This window comes from Camellia sinensis, chromosome 5, assembly GCF_055761805.1.
Source record: "Camellia sinensis isolate YWXY chromosome 5, ASM5576180v1, whole genome shotgun sequence".
Classification (NCBI taxonomy): Eukaryota; Viridiplantae; Streptophyta; class Magnoliopsida; order Ericales; family Theaceae; genus Camellia; species Camellia sinensis.
Window position 1 is genome coordinate 180,865,061 of NC_138965.1, and position 19,596 is coordinate 180,884,656.

Below are 19,596 nucleotides of genomic sequence, written 5' to 3' on the forward strand. Positions count from 1 at the left end.
GACTGAAACACGTATTTATAGAAAACTGTCCCGCGATCTCTGCTCGAGCATTAGATTGGCCGCTCGAGCGGACCTACGCTCGAGCGCGGAAAGTTCTGCTCGAGCGGGAAAAAACAACATCCAGTATTTTTGCAGGAGAATAAACTTCTGGAACTCAACATTCTCCGCTCGAGCGAGGGAATGTTCGCTCGAGCGGACAGGCAACTTTGAATGCATTTTTGCATTTTGCTTCTGGGGCGCTGCCCCTCGACCCCACCGTGGCGCTGCCCCCTGGACCCCCGCAGGCTGACTGGGTAGCTCGATCCCCGTCATAATCAGTAAAGTGGTAATCTTGAAAGAATTAACATCAGTGAAGTGGCAATCTTAAAAGAATTAACATCACAAACTTCTCTGCAAGGCACAACTCGGGTTGGATTCGCATCTAAAAACTCATGGCCTCACTGAAATAAAAAGTGCGAAAACAAGTACAACTGAAAAGAATTTTGTCATACGGGATTGCCAAGAATAAAAACCTAACAATATTATTATTGTGGGACTAAATTATGAATAAATCTTAATTTTTAATTATAATTTCTAAGTAGTTTTTTTAAAAAAAATTAATCTAACTTTGTTACCGTGCTCATAAAAAAAAAAAAAAACTTCTCAAATAAATCATTAATTGATCATGTTAGCAACTTTCTATCTTTGATTTCCTCTATCAATGACACATGCATATAAGTCCTTCACAATCATTTTCTCCATAGCTTGAATAATATAGTTCCTACAACATTTAAAAAGCTTAAATCATGGTAAGAATTTTGTAAGATTATAAAAATTATATAAGAAAATAATTTTAATCCATTTTATTTATTAAAAAAATGATGACAATATTTGAATTGTTCTTGAAGAAATATAATAAATGATAGCTTTAATCATTATATGCTAACAAAAAAATTATATATGTTACTCAATGAAAAAATGATCGAATTAATGCAACTAAAGTCATGAATTATTTCATTTTTTTTAAATCAATTTTTTAATCTTTATCTTTATCTTATCTGTAGGTCATGAAATTATTTTTTATAAGTTATTTGTCAATTTTTATAAGTTTATTTATGCGAAGAAATTTTAAATTATCTATAAGTTATGAAATTAATTTTTTTAAATTAATTATTTAATTTCTATCTTTATCTGTAGACCATGAAATTAATTTTCATAAATTATTTATCAATTTTTATATAGAGTTAATTACCAAAAAGTCCTGTTTACATATTTGGTGGTAGCTTAGGTCCTGTCAAAAAAATTTTGAACCAATAAGTCCCATTTATAGGTAAAAAGACGTTTTGCCCTTTAATCCCAAAACTGAGAATGTTCTCAATTTCAAAACTGAGAATATTCTCAATTTTCAAACAGAGAATGATTTCAGTATATAATTATCAAAATTAAAAAATTTTGTTTTGCTTCTGAGAAAAGTATGGGATTGAAAAGAAAGATAATTCTGCGAATATTCTAAGAAATTTATAATTATCAATTTTGAGAAATTTCTCAATTTTTTTCATAATTAAAATTGAGAATATTATAAACTAAGAAGGTTCTCAATTTCAAAAAACCCTAGATTACACCCATAAACAGAGACTAAAAGGGAAATTCGAAATGAAAAGTAACGAAAAACAGAAGAAAGTAAAATCAAACCCAAGAGACTTATTAATTGAGAAGTGTGTTCTGCAAATTTCAAAACCAGAAATTTGATTCGAATCTAATCTGATTCAGAAATAAAATCGACCATGCAATTGATTTGATCAAAATAGGTTTCTGAACAGTTAGCATCACAGATCTGCATCTCCGCCCAGAGTGAAGAAGCATTCCAGAGTACGAGTGTTTTGCAGATCTCTCTGTCTAACATCCAAACTCTAATGGAGATGGAAAGTAGAACACCAGTTCAGGATTCTTGAACGAGAAGCTCGATCGCCTGGCAAGCTGGGTGGGCACGAGCGTAGCCTCTACGTTCTTCACTTCCCTCGAGCGCTGCTCTTGCGTGAACCTCACAACCTCTGAGTCTGACGATGAGAACGAAGAAGAGGCCAAAAATCGCCCTCTCAAGCTGATGGGTAAATTGGTCTATTAAAAATTAATGGGACTTGAAAGAGCAAATAATTTTATCTAGGACCTAAAGGAGTATAAGTTCACAAGATGGGACTTGTATGTAAATGCCCCTTTTATATATTTATCTATTTGGAGGAATTTTGAAATTCGAATCTTTATCCATAAACCATGAAATTAAAGAGGGTTGCCATGTAGGAAAGAGAGAACTTTAAAATTATGAGAATTTAGGAATGAATCTTAATTAAGATTATATCTTAATTCAAATTAAATATTTTGAATCCTTTTTTATAGTGATGACGGCAATAATAATGTATATAAATTTGGTCTGTTTTTGCAGGGTGAAGCCAAAAATCTTGTAAAGGAAATGATCATAGAGGCAATTGCTAAGAAGTTTGACATAACAAGCCTTAGTTTTAGTTCAAACACCATTCGAATTGCAGATTTGGGTTGTTCTGTTGGGCCAAACACTTTCAATGCTATGAAAAGTATCGTAGAAGCCATTGAATGGAAATACCATTCAAAAAATCTCACAACTGAGATGCTTGAATTTCAGTTGTTTTTCAATGATCATGCTTCCAATGATTTCAACACCCTTTTCACTACTCTACCTCCTAATAGGCAATACTTTGTTGCTGGAGTGCCAGGCTCTTTCTACGGTCGGTTATTCCCCCAAGTCCTCTATCCATTTGATGTATTCCTCTTTTGCACTCCATTGGCTCTCTAAGGTGCCAAAAGAGTTGTTGGACAATGGCTCTCTTGCATGGAACAAGGGAAAGATTCATTATACAAGTGCCTCGAAAGAAATCGCTGATGTTTATGCAGCTCAATTTGCAAAGGACATGGATACCTTTTTCAATGCTAGAGCTGATGAGATTATAGTTGGAGGAATGATGATATTGATCATCCCAGGTCTTGCTGATGGAGTTCATTATTCTCAGGATCCACATGGGCCGTTTTTTGATGCTTTCAACCAAAGCCTTCTTGATAATGGTGAAATTGGTGAGTCAAAATTAAGTATTATTCAATAAAGGAAGTTAATGTTTGGACTAGTAGTCTGACATATACTTAGGATCATATAGAGAATGGAGACAAATTGAACCAAAAATGTGTTCTATTTTTTTCTTTATTTTAGTTTCTCTAATTTTGAACTCAATTGGAAAAAATAAATAAATAAATTATGACTTCCCTTCTTGTTCTACTAAATTCGTAGGAATATTTCTGAACCGAAATGCATAATGAATCGTTATATCTTTCTTAAATCACTTCAACATATAAGAGTTTTAAAAATCAAATTTTTTAGTTATTTTGTTGCAAAAGATATTTAGGGATCAACTTCTATCATCATAAGGATAGTCGTTAAAAGATTTTTTCGAAAACTCAAAAATAAGGTTTTTAGCAATAAAATTTTGAAAATGTCACTAATAAATATACTTTTAGTGACAAAATAATTTGATCTCAAAATGATTTATTTTTTGTGACAAAATTTGGTCCCAAAAGATAATAATTCATCTCTGATGTCCAATTTTAATTGCTAAAAATATAATAATATTACTTTTCGCAATAAAAATATTTGATCTCTAAAAACTAATTTTGTCCTTAAATTTTGGTTTTTAGAATCTTAATTTTTTGTAGTGAATTTGTGTTCTATTTTAATGTTACTCGAGTGAGATTAAGAGAGTGGACCTCTAAGGCCAAGACATTAGTGGTAATCTTTGTGGCAGGGAATGATCAATGAAGATGAAGTGGACTCCTTCAATTTGCCTTTGTATATTACTACCTCTCCCAAAGAGATGACAAAGCTAGTAGAAAGAAATGGGTGTTTCAGCATAGAGAGAATGGAGGTAAGTGATACCCGGCCAAAGAATGATGGACCACCTAATTTGCCAGCAATACTAATGCACTATAGAGTTATCTTAGAAGGAATTTTCACCAAACACTTTGGGAGTAAGATCTTCGATGAATTGTTCGAACGAACTCTTAATAAATCCACGGAGATTTCCTCCATATTGGAATCAAGCTGCGTGAAAGGAACCCAACTATTTTTGGTTTTATAGCGTAAATGATTTGAGTTCCTGTTGCCTTCGCCTTATCATAATGAGGAGAAATCAACGGCATGCACCCTTTAAAAAGGTGTACATCGTAAGAAAATTATGATCTTTTATGATAAAAGTTATGATTATTTATGAGGTATGTTATGACATTTTGTGGTAAAGTTATTAATAATGAATTTATGATGTATATCCTAAAGTTAGGGATGCTAATGTTATGACACTTTGTAATTTTTGTAATGACATTTTATATTGAAAGAAAGTTATATTTTTGTAGTAAAAAAGTTATGACATTTTGTATTTAAGTTATGAAATTTTGTAAAAACGTTATGAAAGGCATACCATATGCACATTTTTTAGAGTGCACATTCGAGCATCTTCTCATAATGAAAGGGACAATTCGAACTTTTAAATAATGTAATAGAGGCTTTATTAACTTTGATAATTATAACAAAACCCTCATAGTATTCTTATCACTTCATCTTAACTTGCATGCACTGATTCTTAACTGGATTTGAGACTTGAGAGACAGATGATATTTTAGTTAGTATATTGCATTTTGATAATTTAGAATCATTTTAATTGTTTAAGAATTGCACTACATTGACAACTTCAATTTTATTCGGGACTGATTCATCTGTACATGTTATTCTAATGTTAATAGAGTATATTAATTTAATTTTAAAGTCATTCTAGTGAATTAAAGATTTTAGTGTATAAATGTCTTGATTTACATGCACCAAGGCCCGATTCAATTTAAAATTTGAGAGGTGAACCCTCTAGACTTTGTATATAATATTTAAAATTATTTTGATAATTTGAGAATTTAATTGTACGGAAAAAGATTTAAAATTGTATTATTTTCACTCAAAAATTGGGATTGACTTTTGGGACTAAAAGCCATAGGAGATAAAATTACATCTTTACCCCCACTTTAATGGCTGATTTTACTCCCACTCTCGTCTAGGCAATTCTTACTTCTTTTCGTAGGAAAAATTATTAATTGGTCCAAGGCACCATGTGGCTATGTCCCTAACTAATCACAAATCACCACATCCCTCTATTTCCCAATCAACTAACACAAAATCGTGGATTCTACATCCTCCACTAATTATAGTGCATATAAAACACCACGTGACATTGTTCTTGGACCAACCAATAAATTCTCCCTTTGTAGCTATTAGTAAAAATTATGCTAGGCCTTGATCGACAGCGACCAAGCAATGATTTAAACAAAACAATTTAAATAAGAACAATCAAGCAACTGTGGAATTAGTTCGAATGCCTCAAAAGGATGAGGATTTCTCTCGAACAACTGACAATTACAAAATAAACAAAGTAAACAAAGAGTAATTTCTGAATGAAACTACTAAAGTTCGCTAAGTTACAAGTACAATTTTATAGGGAAAAAAAAAAAACTACTCCTAAATTACAGAGCTACTCCTAAGTTTAAAACTTAAGTGTTGTTGAGTTGTTGATGCCCTTTCTCTCTACAAACTTTCAGCTTTTATACTTTCACTTGAAACTCTAGCACATGATCCCACCTTCCTCGAAATTTGCTGGCCAATCTTTCCCTAACTGCTGCAACTGCTTCTTCATCTTTCTCTAGCACTTCACATAGACTTGCCACATGTCCCTCATTATCTCTAGCACTACCTTCGACGGAGGAGACCATTTTACTAAAACCCATAACTACTTGCAATCTCCTTTGCTTCTTTGAACTTTTATATTTGTCCCAACTATACATTTAAACCTCTAGCCACATCATCACCCAATTCCCCTTAACTAATGAGCATGATCAACAGAGGAAATTCCTATTAACATCAACATCTCCTAGAAATTAGCCCATGATCTCCAATAAAGCTTGCAACTGCTCCACAATCTTAGCCCATGACACGCTCTTGTTGTATTGCACATGTGACTACCATTTCCTTGCCACATAATCCTCTGATTAATACGCACCCCAACTACGACTTTGTTGCCACATGTCACAATTTGATTTGTGCACTTGTCGACAAACATTTTACAAAAACGGGTGCAAACAGTAGCCTTCACTTCTACACCATTAATTACATACCTGACATCATCATCAAAGATGTGACTCAAATTGTGAAATCCGAGTTTTAGTAATATAATTAAAATAATAAGAAATTAGTTATGGGTGATTTTGTAATTTTTGTAACTTAGACAGGTAACATTTTAATTTTGGAAAATTAGGTTACGAAGTCAATTTGTGTCTTTTATATCTTGCGGCAGTGAGAGTGCATGGGAAAGAAGAAAAAAAAAGATTTCATATTATTTTATTATCACGATTTCACAGAGGATTCAAGAGAAAAGTTGCGATAGGAATTAAGGGCGCAGAACATTCAAGATGCCATTAATTGAGGTAAGATTTTTCTGGACCATTGTTTATTATTTTTATATGGAGCAATAGACAGTCTAAACATTGTGGGAAAGAAAATCGGTGTGGATGCCTAAGTTTTGAGGTATTGGATGTATGGTGCAAAGTGTAATAGTGTAATTGTATGGGTCATTAAAAACAGTGCAACAGTAGTTTGTGTAGGTGTAGCTTTGACAATAGAGTTTGGAATATTGGGTAAGGTGTTTGGCTATTAAACTGGGGAAATTGATTTGATATCTCTTGAATATTAAAGTATTGCTTGTGGATGTGTGAAAGACATAAAAATATTAATTCACAAGCAGTACTAGAATTCTTGTAAAAATATTTATTTACAAGATTCTTGAAAAAAATGTTGTCAATTGCCTTATTTTTTATTTTTATTTTTTGAACTAGAATTCTTATTGCTTGCCCTCATTACACCTATTATTATTATAATTTATAATGATATTTGGGATGTGTCATACAAAGATAACAAAATGGGCCATCAAATATGACTATTGAACATTTCTGAACTTGATGTGGTATTTTTTTAACTATCGAAAATGTATAAAATGAACCAATCATTCATTTCATAAAAACCATATTATCTATAAATAAAAGATATATATATATATATATATTTAGACCCAAAATATCCAAACAAGGTACACAAATTACTAATGGATTAGATGAAATATCGAAGAATCCAACAATTGAATCTATTATTCATTAAATAAGCATATCTCAATCAAGTTTATATCTTAATTCAAATTAAATATTTTGAATCCTTTTTCATAGTGATGATGGTTGTTAGGTTTTTATTCTTGGCAACTCCGTTTGACAAAACTCCTTTAAATTGTATTTGTTTTCGCAGTTTTTATTTCAATAAGGCTATGAGTTTTTAGATGCGAATCCAACCTGAATTGTGCCTTGCAGAGAAGTTTTGTGATGTTAATTCTTTCAAGATTGCCACGTCACTGATTAGGACAGGGATCGAGCTGCCCGGTCAGCTCGCGGGGGGCCAGGGGGCAGCGCCCCTTGGAGGGTCCGGGGCAGCGCCACGGTAGGGTCAAGGGGCAACGCCCCCGAAGCAAAATGCAAAAACGCATTCAAAGTTGCTTGTCCGCTCGAGCGGACATTCCCCCGCTCAAGCGGAGAATGCTGAGTTCCAGAAGTTTATTCGCCTGCAAAAATACTGGATGTTGTTTTTTCCCGCTCGAGCGGAACTTTCCGCGCTTGAGCGTAGGTCCGCTCGACCGGCCAATCTGATGCTCGAGCGAAGATCGCGAGTAATTGAGAGTATACTTGTGTAATTCCTTTATGTCTTTTTAGTGGATTGTTTTGTGGATTTTGCCCGTGGTTTTTTTATCACAATTGGAGGTGTCCAATTGTTGTTTTTCCACATAAAATTGTTGCGTCGATTTGTCTTGTTTGTTTGATTGGGATTGTTATATACTACTTAAAATTGATACATAATCACAAATCAATATCTAGGGGATTTCTAGATTTTTCAATGGTGACAATAATATATATATATTTGGTCTATTTTTGCAGGATGAAGCCATAAATGTTGTAAAGGAAATGATCAAATAGGCAATTGCTAAGAAGTTTGACGTAACAAGCCTTAGTTTTAGTTCAAACACCATTCGAATTACAGATTTGGGTTATTCTGTTGGACCAAACACTTTCAATGCTATGAAAAAAATATCCTAGAAGCTATTGAATGGAAATACAATTCAAAAAATCTCACAACTGAGATGCCTGAATTTCAGTTGTTTTTCAATGATCACGCTTCTGATGATTTCAACACCCTTTTCACTACTCTACCTCCTGATAGGTAATACTTTGCTGCTGCAGTGCCAGGCTCTTTCTGTGGTCGGTTATTCCCCAAGTCCTCTATCCATTTGATGTATTCCTCTTTTACACTCCATTGGCTCTCTAAGGTACCTGAAGAGTTGTTGGACAATGGCTCTCTTGCTTGGAACAAGGGAAAGATTCATTATACAAGTGCCTCAAAAGAAATCGCTAATGTTTATGCAGCTCAATTTGCAAAGGACATGGATACCTTTTTCAATGCTAGAGCTGATGAGATCATGCCAGGTCTCGCAGATGGCGTTCAATGCTCTCAGGACCCATGTTGTCCTTTTTTTTATGCTCTCAACCAGTCTCATTGATATGGTGAAATTGGTAAGTCAAATTTAAGTATTATGCAATAAAGGAGGTTAATGTTTGGACTAGAAGCCTGAACAAATACTTAGGATCATATAGAGAATGAGGACAAATTGAAACAAAAATGTGTTCTAATTTTTGCTTGATTTTAGTTTCACTAATTTTGAACTCAATTGGAAAAAAATAAATAAATTACAACTTCCCTTCTTGTTCTACTAAATTGGTAGGAATATTTCTGAACTGAAATGTATAATGAATCTTTATATCTTTCATAAATTTGTGTCCTATTTTAATGTTACTCAAGTGAGATTAAGAGAGTGGACCTCTAAGGCCAAGACATTAATGTTAATCTTTGTGGCAGGGAATGATCAATGAAGATGAAGTAGAATCCTTCAATTTGCCTTTGTATACTACCTCCGCTAAAGAATGACAAAGCTAATAGAAAGAAATGGGTGTTTCAGCATAGAGAGAATGGAGGTAAGTAATACCAGGCCAAAGAATGATGGACCACCTAATTTACCAGCAATACTAATGCACTATGGAGTTGGCTTGGAAGGAATTTTCACCAAACACTTTGGGAGTAAGATCTTCAATGAATTGCTTGAACAAACTCTTAATAAATCCGCGGAGATCTCCTCTATGTTGGAATCAAGCTGTGTGAAAGGAACCCAACTATTTCTGGTTTTAAAGCGTACACATCATAATAAGGAGAAATCTACGACGTGCACTTTTAAAAAAGGTGCACATCGTAAGAAAGTCATGATTTTTTATGATAAAAGTTGGGACTTTTCTTAGGTGTGCCTTGCATATGGTATACAAGGCATTTACACCCTTAGTACTTTGCACTTACACGTTTTATGTATTCCGTTATAGGATATTTTATTGAAAGTTTACACATTGGTGACCTGCTAAACGAGTTGCTTGCAGGTAAATTAATTAAATAATATAATATATTAATAATTTCAAATGGTATAAGTGTTTTGAGGAAAAGGTATAAACTTTCAGAAAATGGTGTAAGTGTTTTGACGAAGGTATAAGTTTAGAAATTTTCAGAAAAGGCGTAACGTTTCAGAATAATTGTGAAAAATTTAGTTTTGTATAAATTTTATCGACAAATCACAGTTTAGTCGCTAAAGGTTGAAAATCTTATTACCATCGGCCCCCCTCTTCTCTGTTTCCCACCGCCCCCTTTCTGTGTTCTCTCTTACACACACACAGAATAGTCACCACCAGTCCTGACCCCCGCTGACCACGCAAGCGTCGGTGGCCTCTGGTGCTTACCGCTACTGCCACCGCTATCGCCACTGCCGCAAATGAAAGGTTTTTTTTCTCTATCTCTATCGATCTTGGTCTCTCTCTATCGATGTCGGTCTCTTCTCCATCGATGTCGGTCTTTCGCTGTCGATCCACATCTATGTACGTCTGTCTCCAACAATCATGGTCCGTCTCGGTCCATCTCGGTCTCTTCTCTGTCGATCTCGATCTGGCTGTCTCTATCGATGGTCCATCTCGATCTCTCTGTCTGTCGATCTCGATCTCTCTGTCTGTCTCTCTCTTTGTCCCTTCCTCTATATTAAAAATGGTTTTGTTTAACATTGACATACTTGGTTGGATTTGGAATTGGAGTCGGTATTCCAAGCCCTCCCAAACTGGTCTTCTCTGAAACGGACTCCAAGTAGGAGAAAAACCAAGCCCTCCAAAACACCGCTTCTCTCCGACATTGCCAATATTTGAACAATTGGATTTTAGGAAGTTACACGTTTTCTGAAAAAACGGAACTTACACCTTTTGCAAAGTTACGTACATCTCTTTTAAAAACATTTATACGTATTTGTGGAATGTTACACATTGTGAAATAATTTATTTTGTAAAATTTATACATTTTCGTTGAAATATTTGCACCTTATGTGAAAAGTTACTACTTTTGTAAACAATTTTATTAAAAAAATTTACACCTTTTATTGCAGGTTACACCTTTTCTGAGATCAGAACTTACAGTTTTTGTGAAATAACTTACATCTTGTGTGAAAAAATTTACACCTTCTATGGAAAATATGTTTGCATGAAGTTTACACCTCTTAGAAAATTTACACCTTTTGTGACATAACTTACATCTTTTGTAAAAATATGTACACCACTTATGGAAAATATTTTTGAATAAAGTTTACACCTTTTGTTAAAAACTACACCTTTGCTGAAAGTTTACACCATTGGGGGAAATACTGACACGTTTTCTGAAAAGTTACTTCTTTTGTGAAAATATTTGTTCATAAAATTTATATCTTTTATTGGAACTTACACCTTTTCTGAAAACAAAACTAACACATTTTGTCACATAACTTACAATTTTTTGCAAACATTTACACGTTTTATGAAAAGTTACACCTTGTATGGAGAATATATTTTTACAAAGTTTACACCATTTGTCAAGAAAGTTTACTCATTTTCTGAAAGGTTACTCTGATTGTGAAACAATTTTTTTCAGGAAATTTACACCTTTTGTGAAATAACTTACATCTTTTCTGAAAATGTTTACACATTTTATGGAAAACTGATTGAATAAAGTTTACACCTTTGGGGGAAATTATTAAAGTTACACAAATTACATTTTCCACAAAATTTACACCTTTAATGGGAAGTTACATCTTTTGTGAAACCACATATTTGCATAGAATTTATACCTTTCATGGAAAAAATATTTGCATATAATTTATACCTTTCATGGAAAAAATACTTGCATATATCATGGAAAAAATATTTGCATATAATTTATACCTTTGGTTAAAAACATAAACCTTTTCTGAATGGTTACATCCCTTTCTGGGAATACTTACACCTTTTCTGAATGGTTACTGCTTTTGTGAATAACTTTTTCCATAAAATTTACACTCTTTATGGGATATTACACCATAGAATTTATACCTTTCATGGAAAAAATATTTGCATATAATTTATACCTTTTGTTAAAAGCATAAACCTTTTCTGAATGGTTACATCCCTTTCTGGGAATACTTACACCTTTTCTGAATGGTTACTGCTTTTGTGAATAACTTTTTCCATAAAATTTACACTCTTTATGGGATATTACACCATAGAATTTATACCTCTCATGGAAAAAATATTTGCATAGAATTTATACCTTTCATGGAAAAAATATTTGCATAGAATTTATACCTTTTGTTAAAAACACAAACCTTTTCTGAATGGTTACACCTCTTTCTGGGAATACTTACACCTTTTCTGAATGGTTACTGCTTTTGTGAATAACGTTTTCTATAAAATTTACACTTTTTATGGGATATTACACCTTTTCTGCCAGCAAAACTTACACCTTTTTAAAAATTTTACACATTCTATGGAAAATATGTTTTGTCAAGTTTACACCTTATTTTAAAAACTTACACTTCTTCTGAGAAGGTACTTCTTTTGTGAAACAAAAATTTAGAAAAAACTTACACCTTTTATGTTTAATAAGTGTACATCTTTGGTGAAGACAATTACACCTTTTTTGAAAATTTACACGTTTTATGGAAAATATGCTTTGATAAAGTTTGTTAAAATAAAAGAAATTATTTGACAAAAGGTATAACCTTTTCAAATATGGTCTATGTTTTTCCGAAGAAGGTGTAAATGACCTCAGAGAAGATGTAAGTTTTTTTGTTCACTAAAGGTGTAACTTCAAATAATAAGTGTAAATTTTATGAAAAATGTTTTTCCACAAAATGTGTAATTTTTCAAAAAAGTTGTAAATATTTCCACGAAAATGTGTAAAATTTTATGAGAGAATCATAAAATGTTTAGAAAATGTTTCATTTTTACAAAAGATATAAGTTCCCAAAGAAGCTCTAAATTTTATCGACGACTTATACGCTGAAAATTTTATCACCACCAACAACCCAACCGTCGTAGGCCACCGTTGCCACCGCCGACTGACATTGCCACCGCCACTACCGCTGGTGCAAATCAAAGGATTTTTCTGTCTGTATCGATGTTGGTCTCTCTTTGTCCATCTCGGGCTCTTCTCTGTCGATGTCGGTCTCTCTCTCTCTCTGTCTGTATCGATCTTGGTTTGTCTGTGTCGATCTGGGTCCGTCTCTCTCTATTGAACCATGTCTATCTTGGTCTCTGTCTGTTGATATCGGTCTATCTCTCTCCCTCCCTTCGTCTCTGTCTGTCTATATCGATATCGAACCATGAACAACAGAAATACAGTTTGATTCGGTTCTAGCAACTTACGCGTTCTGCAAAAAAACGGAACTTACACCTTTTGTGAAGTTAATTTCATCTTTTGTGAAAACACTTATAGTATTTCTGGAAGGTTACATGCTATTGTGAAATAATTTTTTTGGAAATTTAGACATTTTTTTTCAAATACTTACACCTTTTCGGAAAAGTTACCTCTTTTGTAAAATAATTTCATTACAAAAATTTACACATTTTATTTGAAGTTACACCATTCTGAAAATAGAATAATAACATCTTTTGTGAAAAAATTTACACCTTTTATAGAAAACTACATTTCATAAAATATACACATTTTGTTGGAAATACTTACACGTTATCTGGAAAGTTACTCCATTTGTGAAATAATTTTTTCCATAAAATTTACACCTCTTATTAGAACTTATACCGTTTCTGAAAACAAAGTTACAACTTCTGTGACATAACTTACATCCTTTGTGCAAACAGTTACATATTTTTTCAAAATTTCCACTTTTTGTTAAAAACTTACACCCATTCTGAGAAGTTACTCCTGTTGTGAAATACCTTTTATTATGACTTACACCTTTTGTAAAAACAAAAGTTACACATTTTGTGACATAACTTACATCTTTTGTGAAAACAGTTACACGGTTTTTGAAAATTTACACTTTTTTATGAAAATATGTTTTCATAAAGTTTACACCTTTTGTACAAAACTTACATTTTTTCTGAAAGTGTACACCTTTTGGGAAAAATATTTACACCTTTTGGGAAAAATATTTACACCTTTTGAGAAATGGTGTAAGTACTTCCACTGAAAGGTTGAAGCTTTCAGACAAGGTGTATGAATTCACAAAAGGTATAAATTTTATGAAACCAAATTTTGCATAAAAGGTTTAAATTTTCAAATAACGTGTAAATGTTTTCACAAAATATGCAAGTAATGTCACAAAAGGTGTAAATTTTGTTTCAAAAAATGTGTGACTTCCAATAGAAGGTGTAAATTTTTTGGAAAATATGAACTCAAGTAACTTTTCAGAAAAAGGTGTAAGTATTTGCACCAAAAGGTGTAAACGTTTAGAAAAGGTGTATGTTTTTAGCAAAACGTGCAAATTTTATGAAAAAATTTATTTCACAAAAGATGTAACCTTTTAAAAAAAGGTTTATGTTTTTCACAGGAGGTGTAAATGATTTCAAAAATAGTCTAAGTCTTCGATTCACAAAATGTGTAGGTTTTATGCAAAATTTATTTCACAAAAGAAGTAACTTTTCAGAGAAGATGTAACTATTTTCAGAAAAGGTGTAAGTTTGAACAAAAGATGTATATTTTTGGAAAGAAAGTATTTCACAGAATGTGTAATTTTTTAGAAATGTTGTAAGTTTTTCCGCAACAGATGTAATTAAATTGGCAAAAGGTGTAAGATTCGTTTTTAGAAAATGTGTAAGTTCGAACAAAAGGTGTAAATTTTTGAAATAAAAATATTTTACAAAAGGTATAACTTCTAAGGAATGGTGTAAGTAATTTCAGTACAACATATAAGTTTTCAGAAAAGGTGAATGCTTTAAAAATGTGTAAATTGTATGAAAAAATTTCTTTCATAAAAGGTGTAAATTTTCTGAAAAGGTGTATGTTTTTTGACAAAAGGTGTAAGTCACTTCACAAAACGTGTAATTCAAGTTTTCACGAAAGGCGTATGTTTTTCCACAAAAGCTTTAAAGGACATCAGAAAATGTGTAAGTTTTGTTTTTACAAAAAGTGTAAGTTCCAAGGTGTAACTTTTATGAACAAAATTAATTTAAAAATGATGTAACTATTCATAAAAAGGTGTAAGTGAAGTCATAAAAGGTGTAAGTTGTCAGAAAAAGTATAAAATTTTCAAAAATTTAGAAAATGTGCAAGTTTCCTCGGCCCATCCGTCTCTCTTCCATCTCGAACCCTCTCTCTCTGTTTGTCTTTCTATCTCCCCGCCTCTCCGTTGTTCCATTTCCCCGTAGCTGTAGGGTTTTACAGAGAAAAATATTTTAGGGCAAAAATCATATTGAAAGAACAAAGCTTATTTACTTGAGTTTGGCGAACATAAATCATTTAAGTTCTTGGGAAGGCTAGCCATGGACGTGGATGCATAAATTCTTTTTCGAAGTTGATTTTCGTCGCTGGAGCACAATCGCAAAGGTTAATCAAGCACCACCGTCGGTTTGTCTACTCTGGTTGGTATTTTGCTTCTTTCGTGCTCTCTCTTTCTCTGTCTCCTTGTTTCTCTTCTGTAACGCCCTCAAAATAACAACATTAAACCCATCAGATAAGACATGCATTTACATATAAACTAACCACATACTTTTATTCATTAAAGTTCCATATCATAAGTATTACATGTTAACATCAAAACAAAATGCCCTACGGGCTTACAGCTTTCCAAGTTAACACTTGGTTACAACAAAAGAGTACTAACTCGTTTACACATTAAGCCCTTGGCTTGAAGTTACATGTTATACATCAAAAGTTAAGCGACAAAAGTGTGTCCGCCTCTAGCCTCCCAGCTATGTCCTTGGAGGTGGCATGCTACCAGCACCTGAAAATGATATTCCCATATAGGGTGAGCCACAGCCCAGTAGAAATATACTAAACCAACCATGAACAATGACTAAAAGATTAGCAATTGATAGATGGCTAACACAGATACATTCACATAAATTACATATTTATGTCATACAACTTATGAGTCTAAGTTACCTTTCATATTCCCTTTTTCAACAGATAAGCATGCTAGCTCTATCATCATTTCCACAGATATGTATAAAAACTATATCCCACATTCAGATAAGCATATAAGCTATATCCACATTCTCAACAGATATGTATAACAACAATATCCCACATTCACAGATAAGCATATAAGTTGTATCCACACTGTACCAAGATAAGCATATAAGCTCTATCTTCACTTCTCTAGACAAGCATATGAGCTGTATCTACGGAGTTCATCCCCTATCTTCTCCCAACACTATCCGGTTTAGAGGTACATCCCCTATCTTCCCCTAAACCGCGGAGTGCATCCCCTATCTCCTCCTCTACACATAACGTATATAAACACATTGGTTCTATATACAATCACCCAATACATACAGTTAATGTATTCTATCAACCGTCAAGTTCCATTACACATTTCATTGATTAGTTTCAGTTTGCCTAATCATCATGCATTGTCTACAACAATCACGACTATCCTCCACCGATAGCCCAAAGCAGTTATTTCTAAACAGAAAATAAATGCACATTGGATATTCAATCAATATTTCATTTCCTCATTTCTCACAATTAATTATCCCAATTAATTAAACAATGTAATTAGGTCGTTATCCATAATTACCATTTCAACCCTTAGGTCCCATTTTCATCAATGATTCAACATTTATTCCATTTCTCTATGCCAAACATGCATCTAGGTTTATTATGAATAAAACCCCAACTTTTGTAAAATTGCACAAAAGCCCCAAACTTTCACAAATTTACCAAGCCAAGCCCAACATCTCAAAAATACCAAAATTTAAAGACAAAATCCATAGAGAGGAGTAGGATATCCCTACCTCGAAGTTTAAGCCAAAAAGGAGATGAAGACTTGAAGATCAACTTGCTCCAAATCCAAACTTTTTCAGATCAAAACAAAGCTCTCAGTGCCCTCTATCTTTTTAACAAAGACCCCAGGCTAGATTCACACTCTAGGGAGATCAAATCTTAGAGAGAGTGTAAGTTTAGAGAGAGAGAGTCTCGGATCTAGGTTTAATCAAAAAAAAAAGATGAAAAAGTGATGTTCAAAACGCTACTGTCCGCTGATATAAAACACGCTCGCTCGAGCGAAGCCTTGGTCGCTTGAGCGACCAGACACAGAAACTCTCGCTCGAGCGAAGAAAAACCCAGACTGCTCGAGCGAAGGGAGCTCTCTCGAGCCAAGAAAGGCAACTCTCAGGTCCAGAACCAGACGCAACACTCGCTCGAGCGAAGCCACCCTGGCTCGACCCACCAGACACGAACCTCACTCTCGCTCGAGCGACAAACTCCTCGCTCGAGCGAAGGTCCAAAAATCTGGGCAGCAACACTAGGCTCCCAAACACAACCAACCTGTAACAAACCTGCCCAACACATCCTATAACTCAATATACAAAGTAAAGAGGATACAAACTTGATAATAAACAACTACCAACATCCACGGACACATGTCCGGATCACTGTACAACAAGGGTAAACCCGGGATCGCTATAACCTCCCCTCCTTAAAGAATTTCGTCCCCGAAATTAAGCACAAGTTTTCAAAAACAAGTTTTTCTTCATTTTAGACAATGTTACACTTTAACATTCAACAATTCGACCCATTACCGGTCATCCCATCTCTTTAACAAGAGGCATTTCACAATATGTAAACAACATATTCAACATATACAATGTTACATTCAACTGCCATATGAGGCAAGTTTCAAAACATACTTCCAATAAACAAAACATTTTCAATGTTTTACAACTTAAGACATATATAAAAGCTCTTAAGTTCAACAAAATGTAAAATTTAAATACAAGATTACATATCAATAAACAAGTCCGGATATTTCTCACGGACTCCCAACTCACGTTCCCAAGTGGCTTCCTCCACTCCGTGATGTTTCCACAAGACTTTCACCAAAGGAATGGTCTTGCCACGCAGGACCTGATCCCGCCAATCCAAGACCCGAATCGGTCTCTCCTCATACGAGGCATCCTCATCTACCTCTAAATCGGTCCAATCCAACACATGTGATGGATCTGGCTCATACTTCTGAAGCATACTCACATGAAACACGTCATGCACTCCGGACAACTGCGGCGGTAAGGCTAACCGATAAGCAACCTCACCAATCCTCTCAAGGATCTCAAAAGGACCAATAAACCGAGGGGATAACTTCCCACTCTTCCCAAACCTCATCAAGCCTCGCCTAGGTGATATCTTCAGAAAGACATGATCACCTACCTCAAACGCCAAAGGCCTCCTCCTACGGTCAGCATAAGATTTCTGCCGACTCTGGGCTGTAACAAGCCTCCTACGGATAAGCTCAACTTTCTCCGTCGTCTCCCTAACCAACTCCGGACCCAACAAAGGTGCATCACCCACCTCGGCCCAACAAACTGGAGACCTACACGGTCGGCCATACAAGGCCTCAAACGGTGCCATACCGATGCTAGACTGAAAACTGTTGTTGTAGGCAAACTCTACCAATGGCAAGTGCCTCTCCCACATCCCACTGAAGTCCAGGACACAACCCCGAAGCATATCCTCGAGGATCTGAATAGTACGCTCGGACTGCCCGTCAGTCTGAGGATGATAAGCTGTACTAAAGGTCAACTTAGTGCCCAAGGCACTCTACAAACTCTGCCACAACCTAGCAGTAAAACGAGGATCTCTATCTGAGATGATCGTCACTGGGACCCCGTGCAATCTCACTATGTCCCGAATATACAAATCGGCAAGATGATCCACCGAATCTCTCACGCGCATAGGAATTAAGTGCGCCGACTTAGTCAACCGGTCTACAACCACCCAAATAGCATCACTACCCCGCTGAGTCCCCAGAAGACCTACAACGAAGTCCATAGTGACATGCTCCCACTTCCACTCGGCAATAGGCAAGGGTTGCAACAAACCCGCTGGTCTCTGATGCTCGGCCTTCACTTGCTGGCAAGTAAGGCACTTTGATACGAAAACAGCCACATCTCTCTTCATACCCCGCCACCAAAACTGGTGACCCAAATCCTGATACATCTTAGTACCTCCCGGATGCACCGCAAGGCGCGAATGATGAAACTCTCGGAGTACTTCCTCTCGGCAAGACTCCGGTACAAACAAACGGTCTCGGTATCTCACACTCAGGTCGGGATACACCGTCAAACCCTTCTCAACTTTCCCACTGGAGATCTTCTCTCGGAGAGATTCTACCTCAAGGTCACCTCTTTGTGCCTCTAACACTCTAAACACAAGTGTAGGCTGCGCAACAACAGAAAACAAGGCCGCAGCCTCAACAGATTCGCCCAGTAGCAAATCAAACTCGCCAAGTGCTCCCAACATCTCCCATTCCCGGATGGCTATACTAGCTACATCACTAATGGATTTGCTACTAAGGGCATCGTCCACAACATTGGCCTTTCCCGGATGATAATGCAACTCAAAATCATAATCTTCGATGAACTCCATCCACCTCCTCTGCCTCAGATTCAAGTCTCTCTGTGTGAACAGATACTTCAAACTTTTGTGGTCTGAGAACACCTCGAACTTCTCACCATAAAGATAGTGCCTCCAGATTTTCAAGGCAAAGATCACTGCTGCTAACTCTAGGTCGTGTGTGGGGTAATTCTTCTCGTGTATTTTCAATTGACGTGAGCCATAAGCTACCACTTTCCCCTCTTGCATCAACACACAACCCAAACCCTCTCGTGAGGCATCACAATAAACCGCATAACCCAACCCTCTCTCCGGAATAATCAACACCGGAGCGGTGGTCAATCTAACTTTCAGCTCTTGGAACGACTTTTCACAAGTCTCACTCCACACAAACTTGACTCCCTTCCGAGTCAGTCTAGTCAACGGTGACGCTAACCTGGAGAAATCTTTCACAAACCGACGGTAATACCCAGCGAAACCTAGAAAACTGCGGATCTCAAACACACTCTTAGGCTGTGCCCAATCTTGCACTG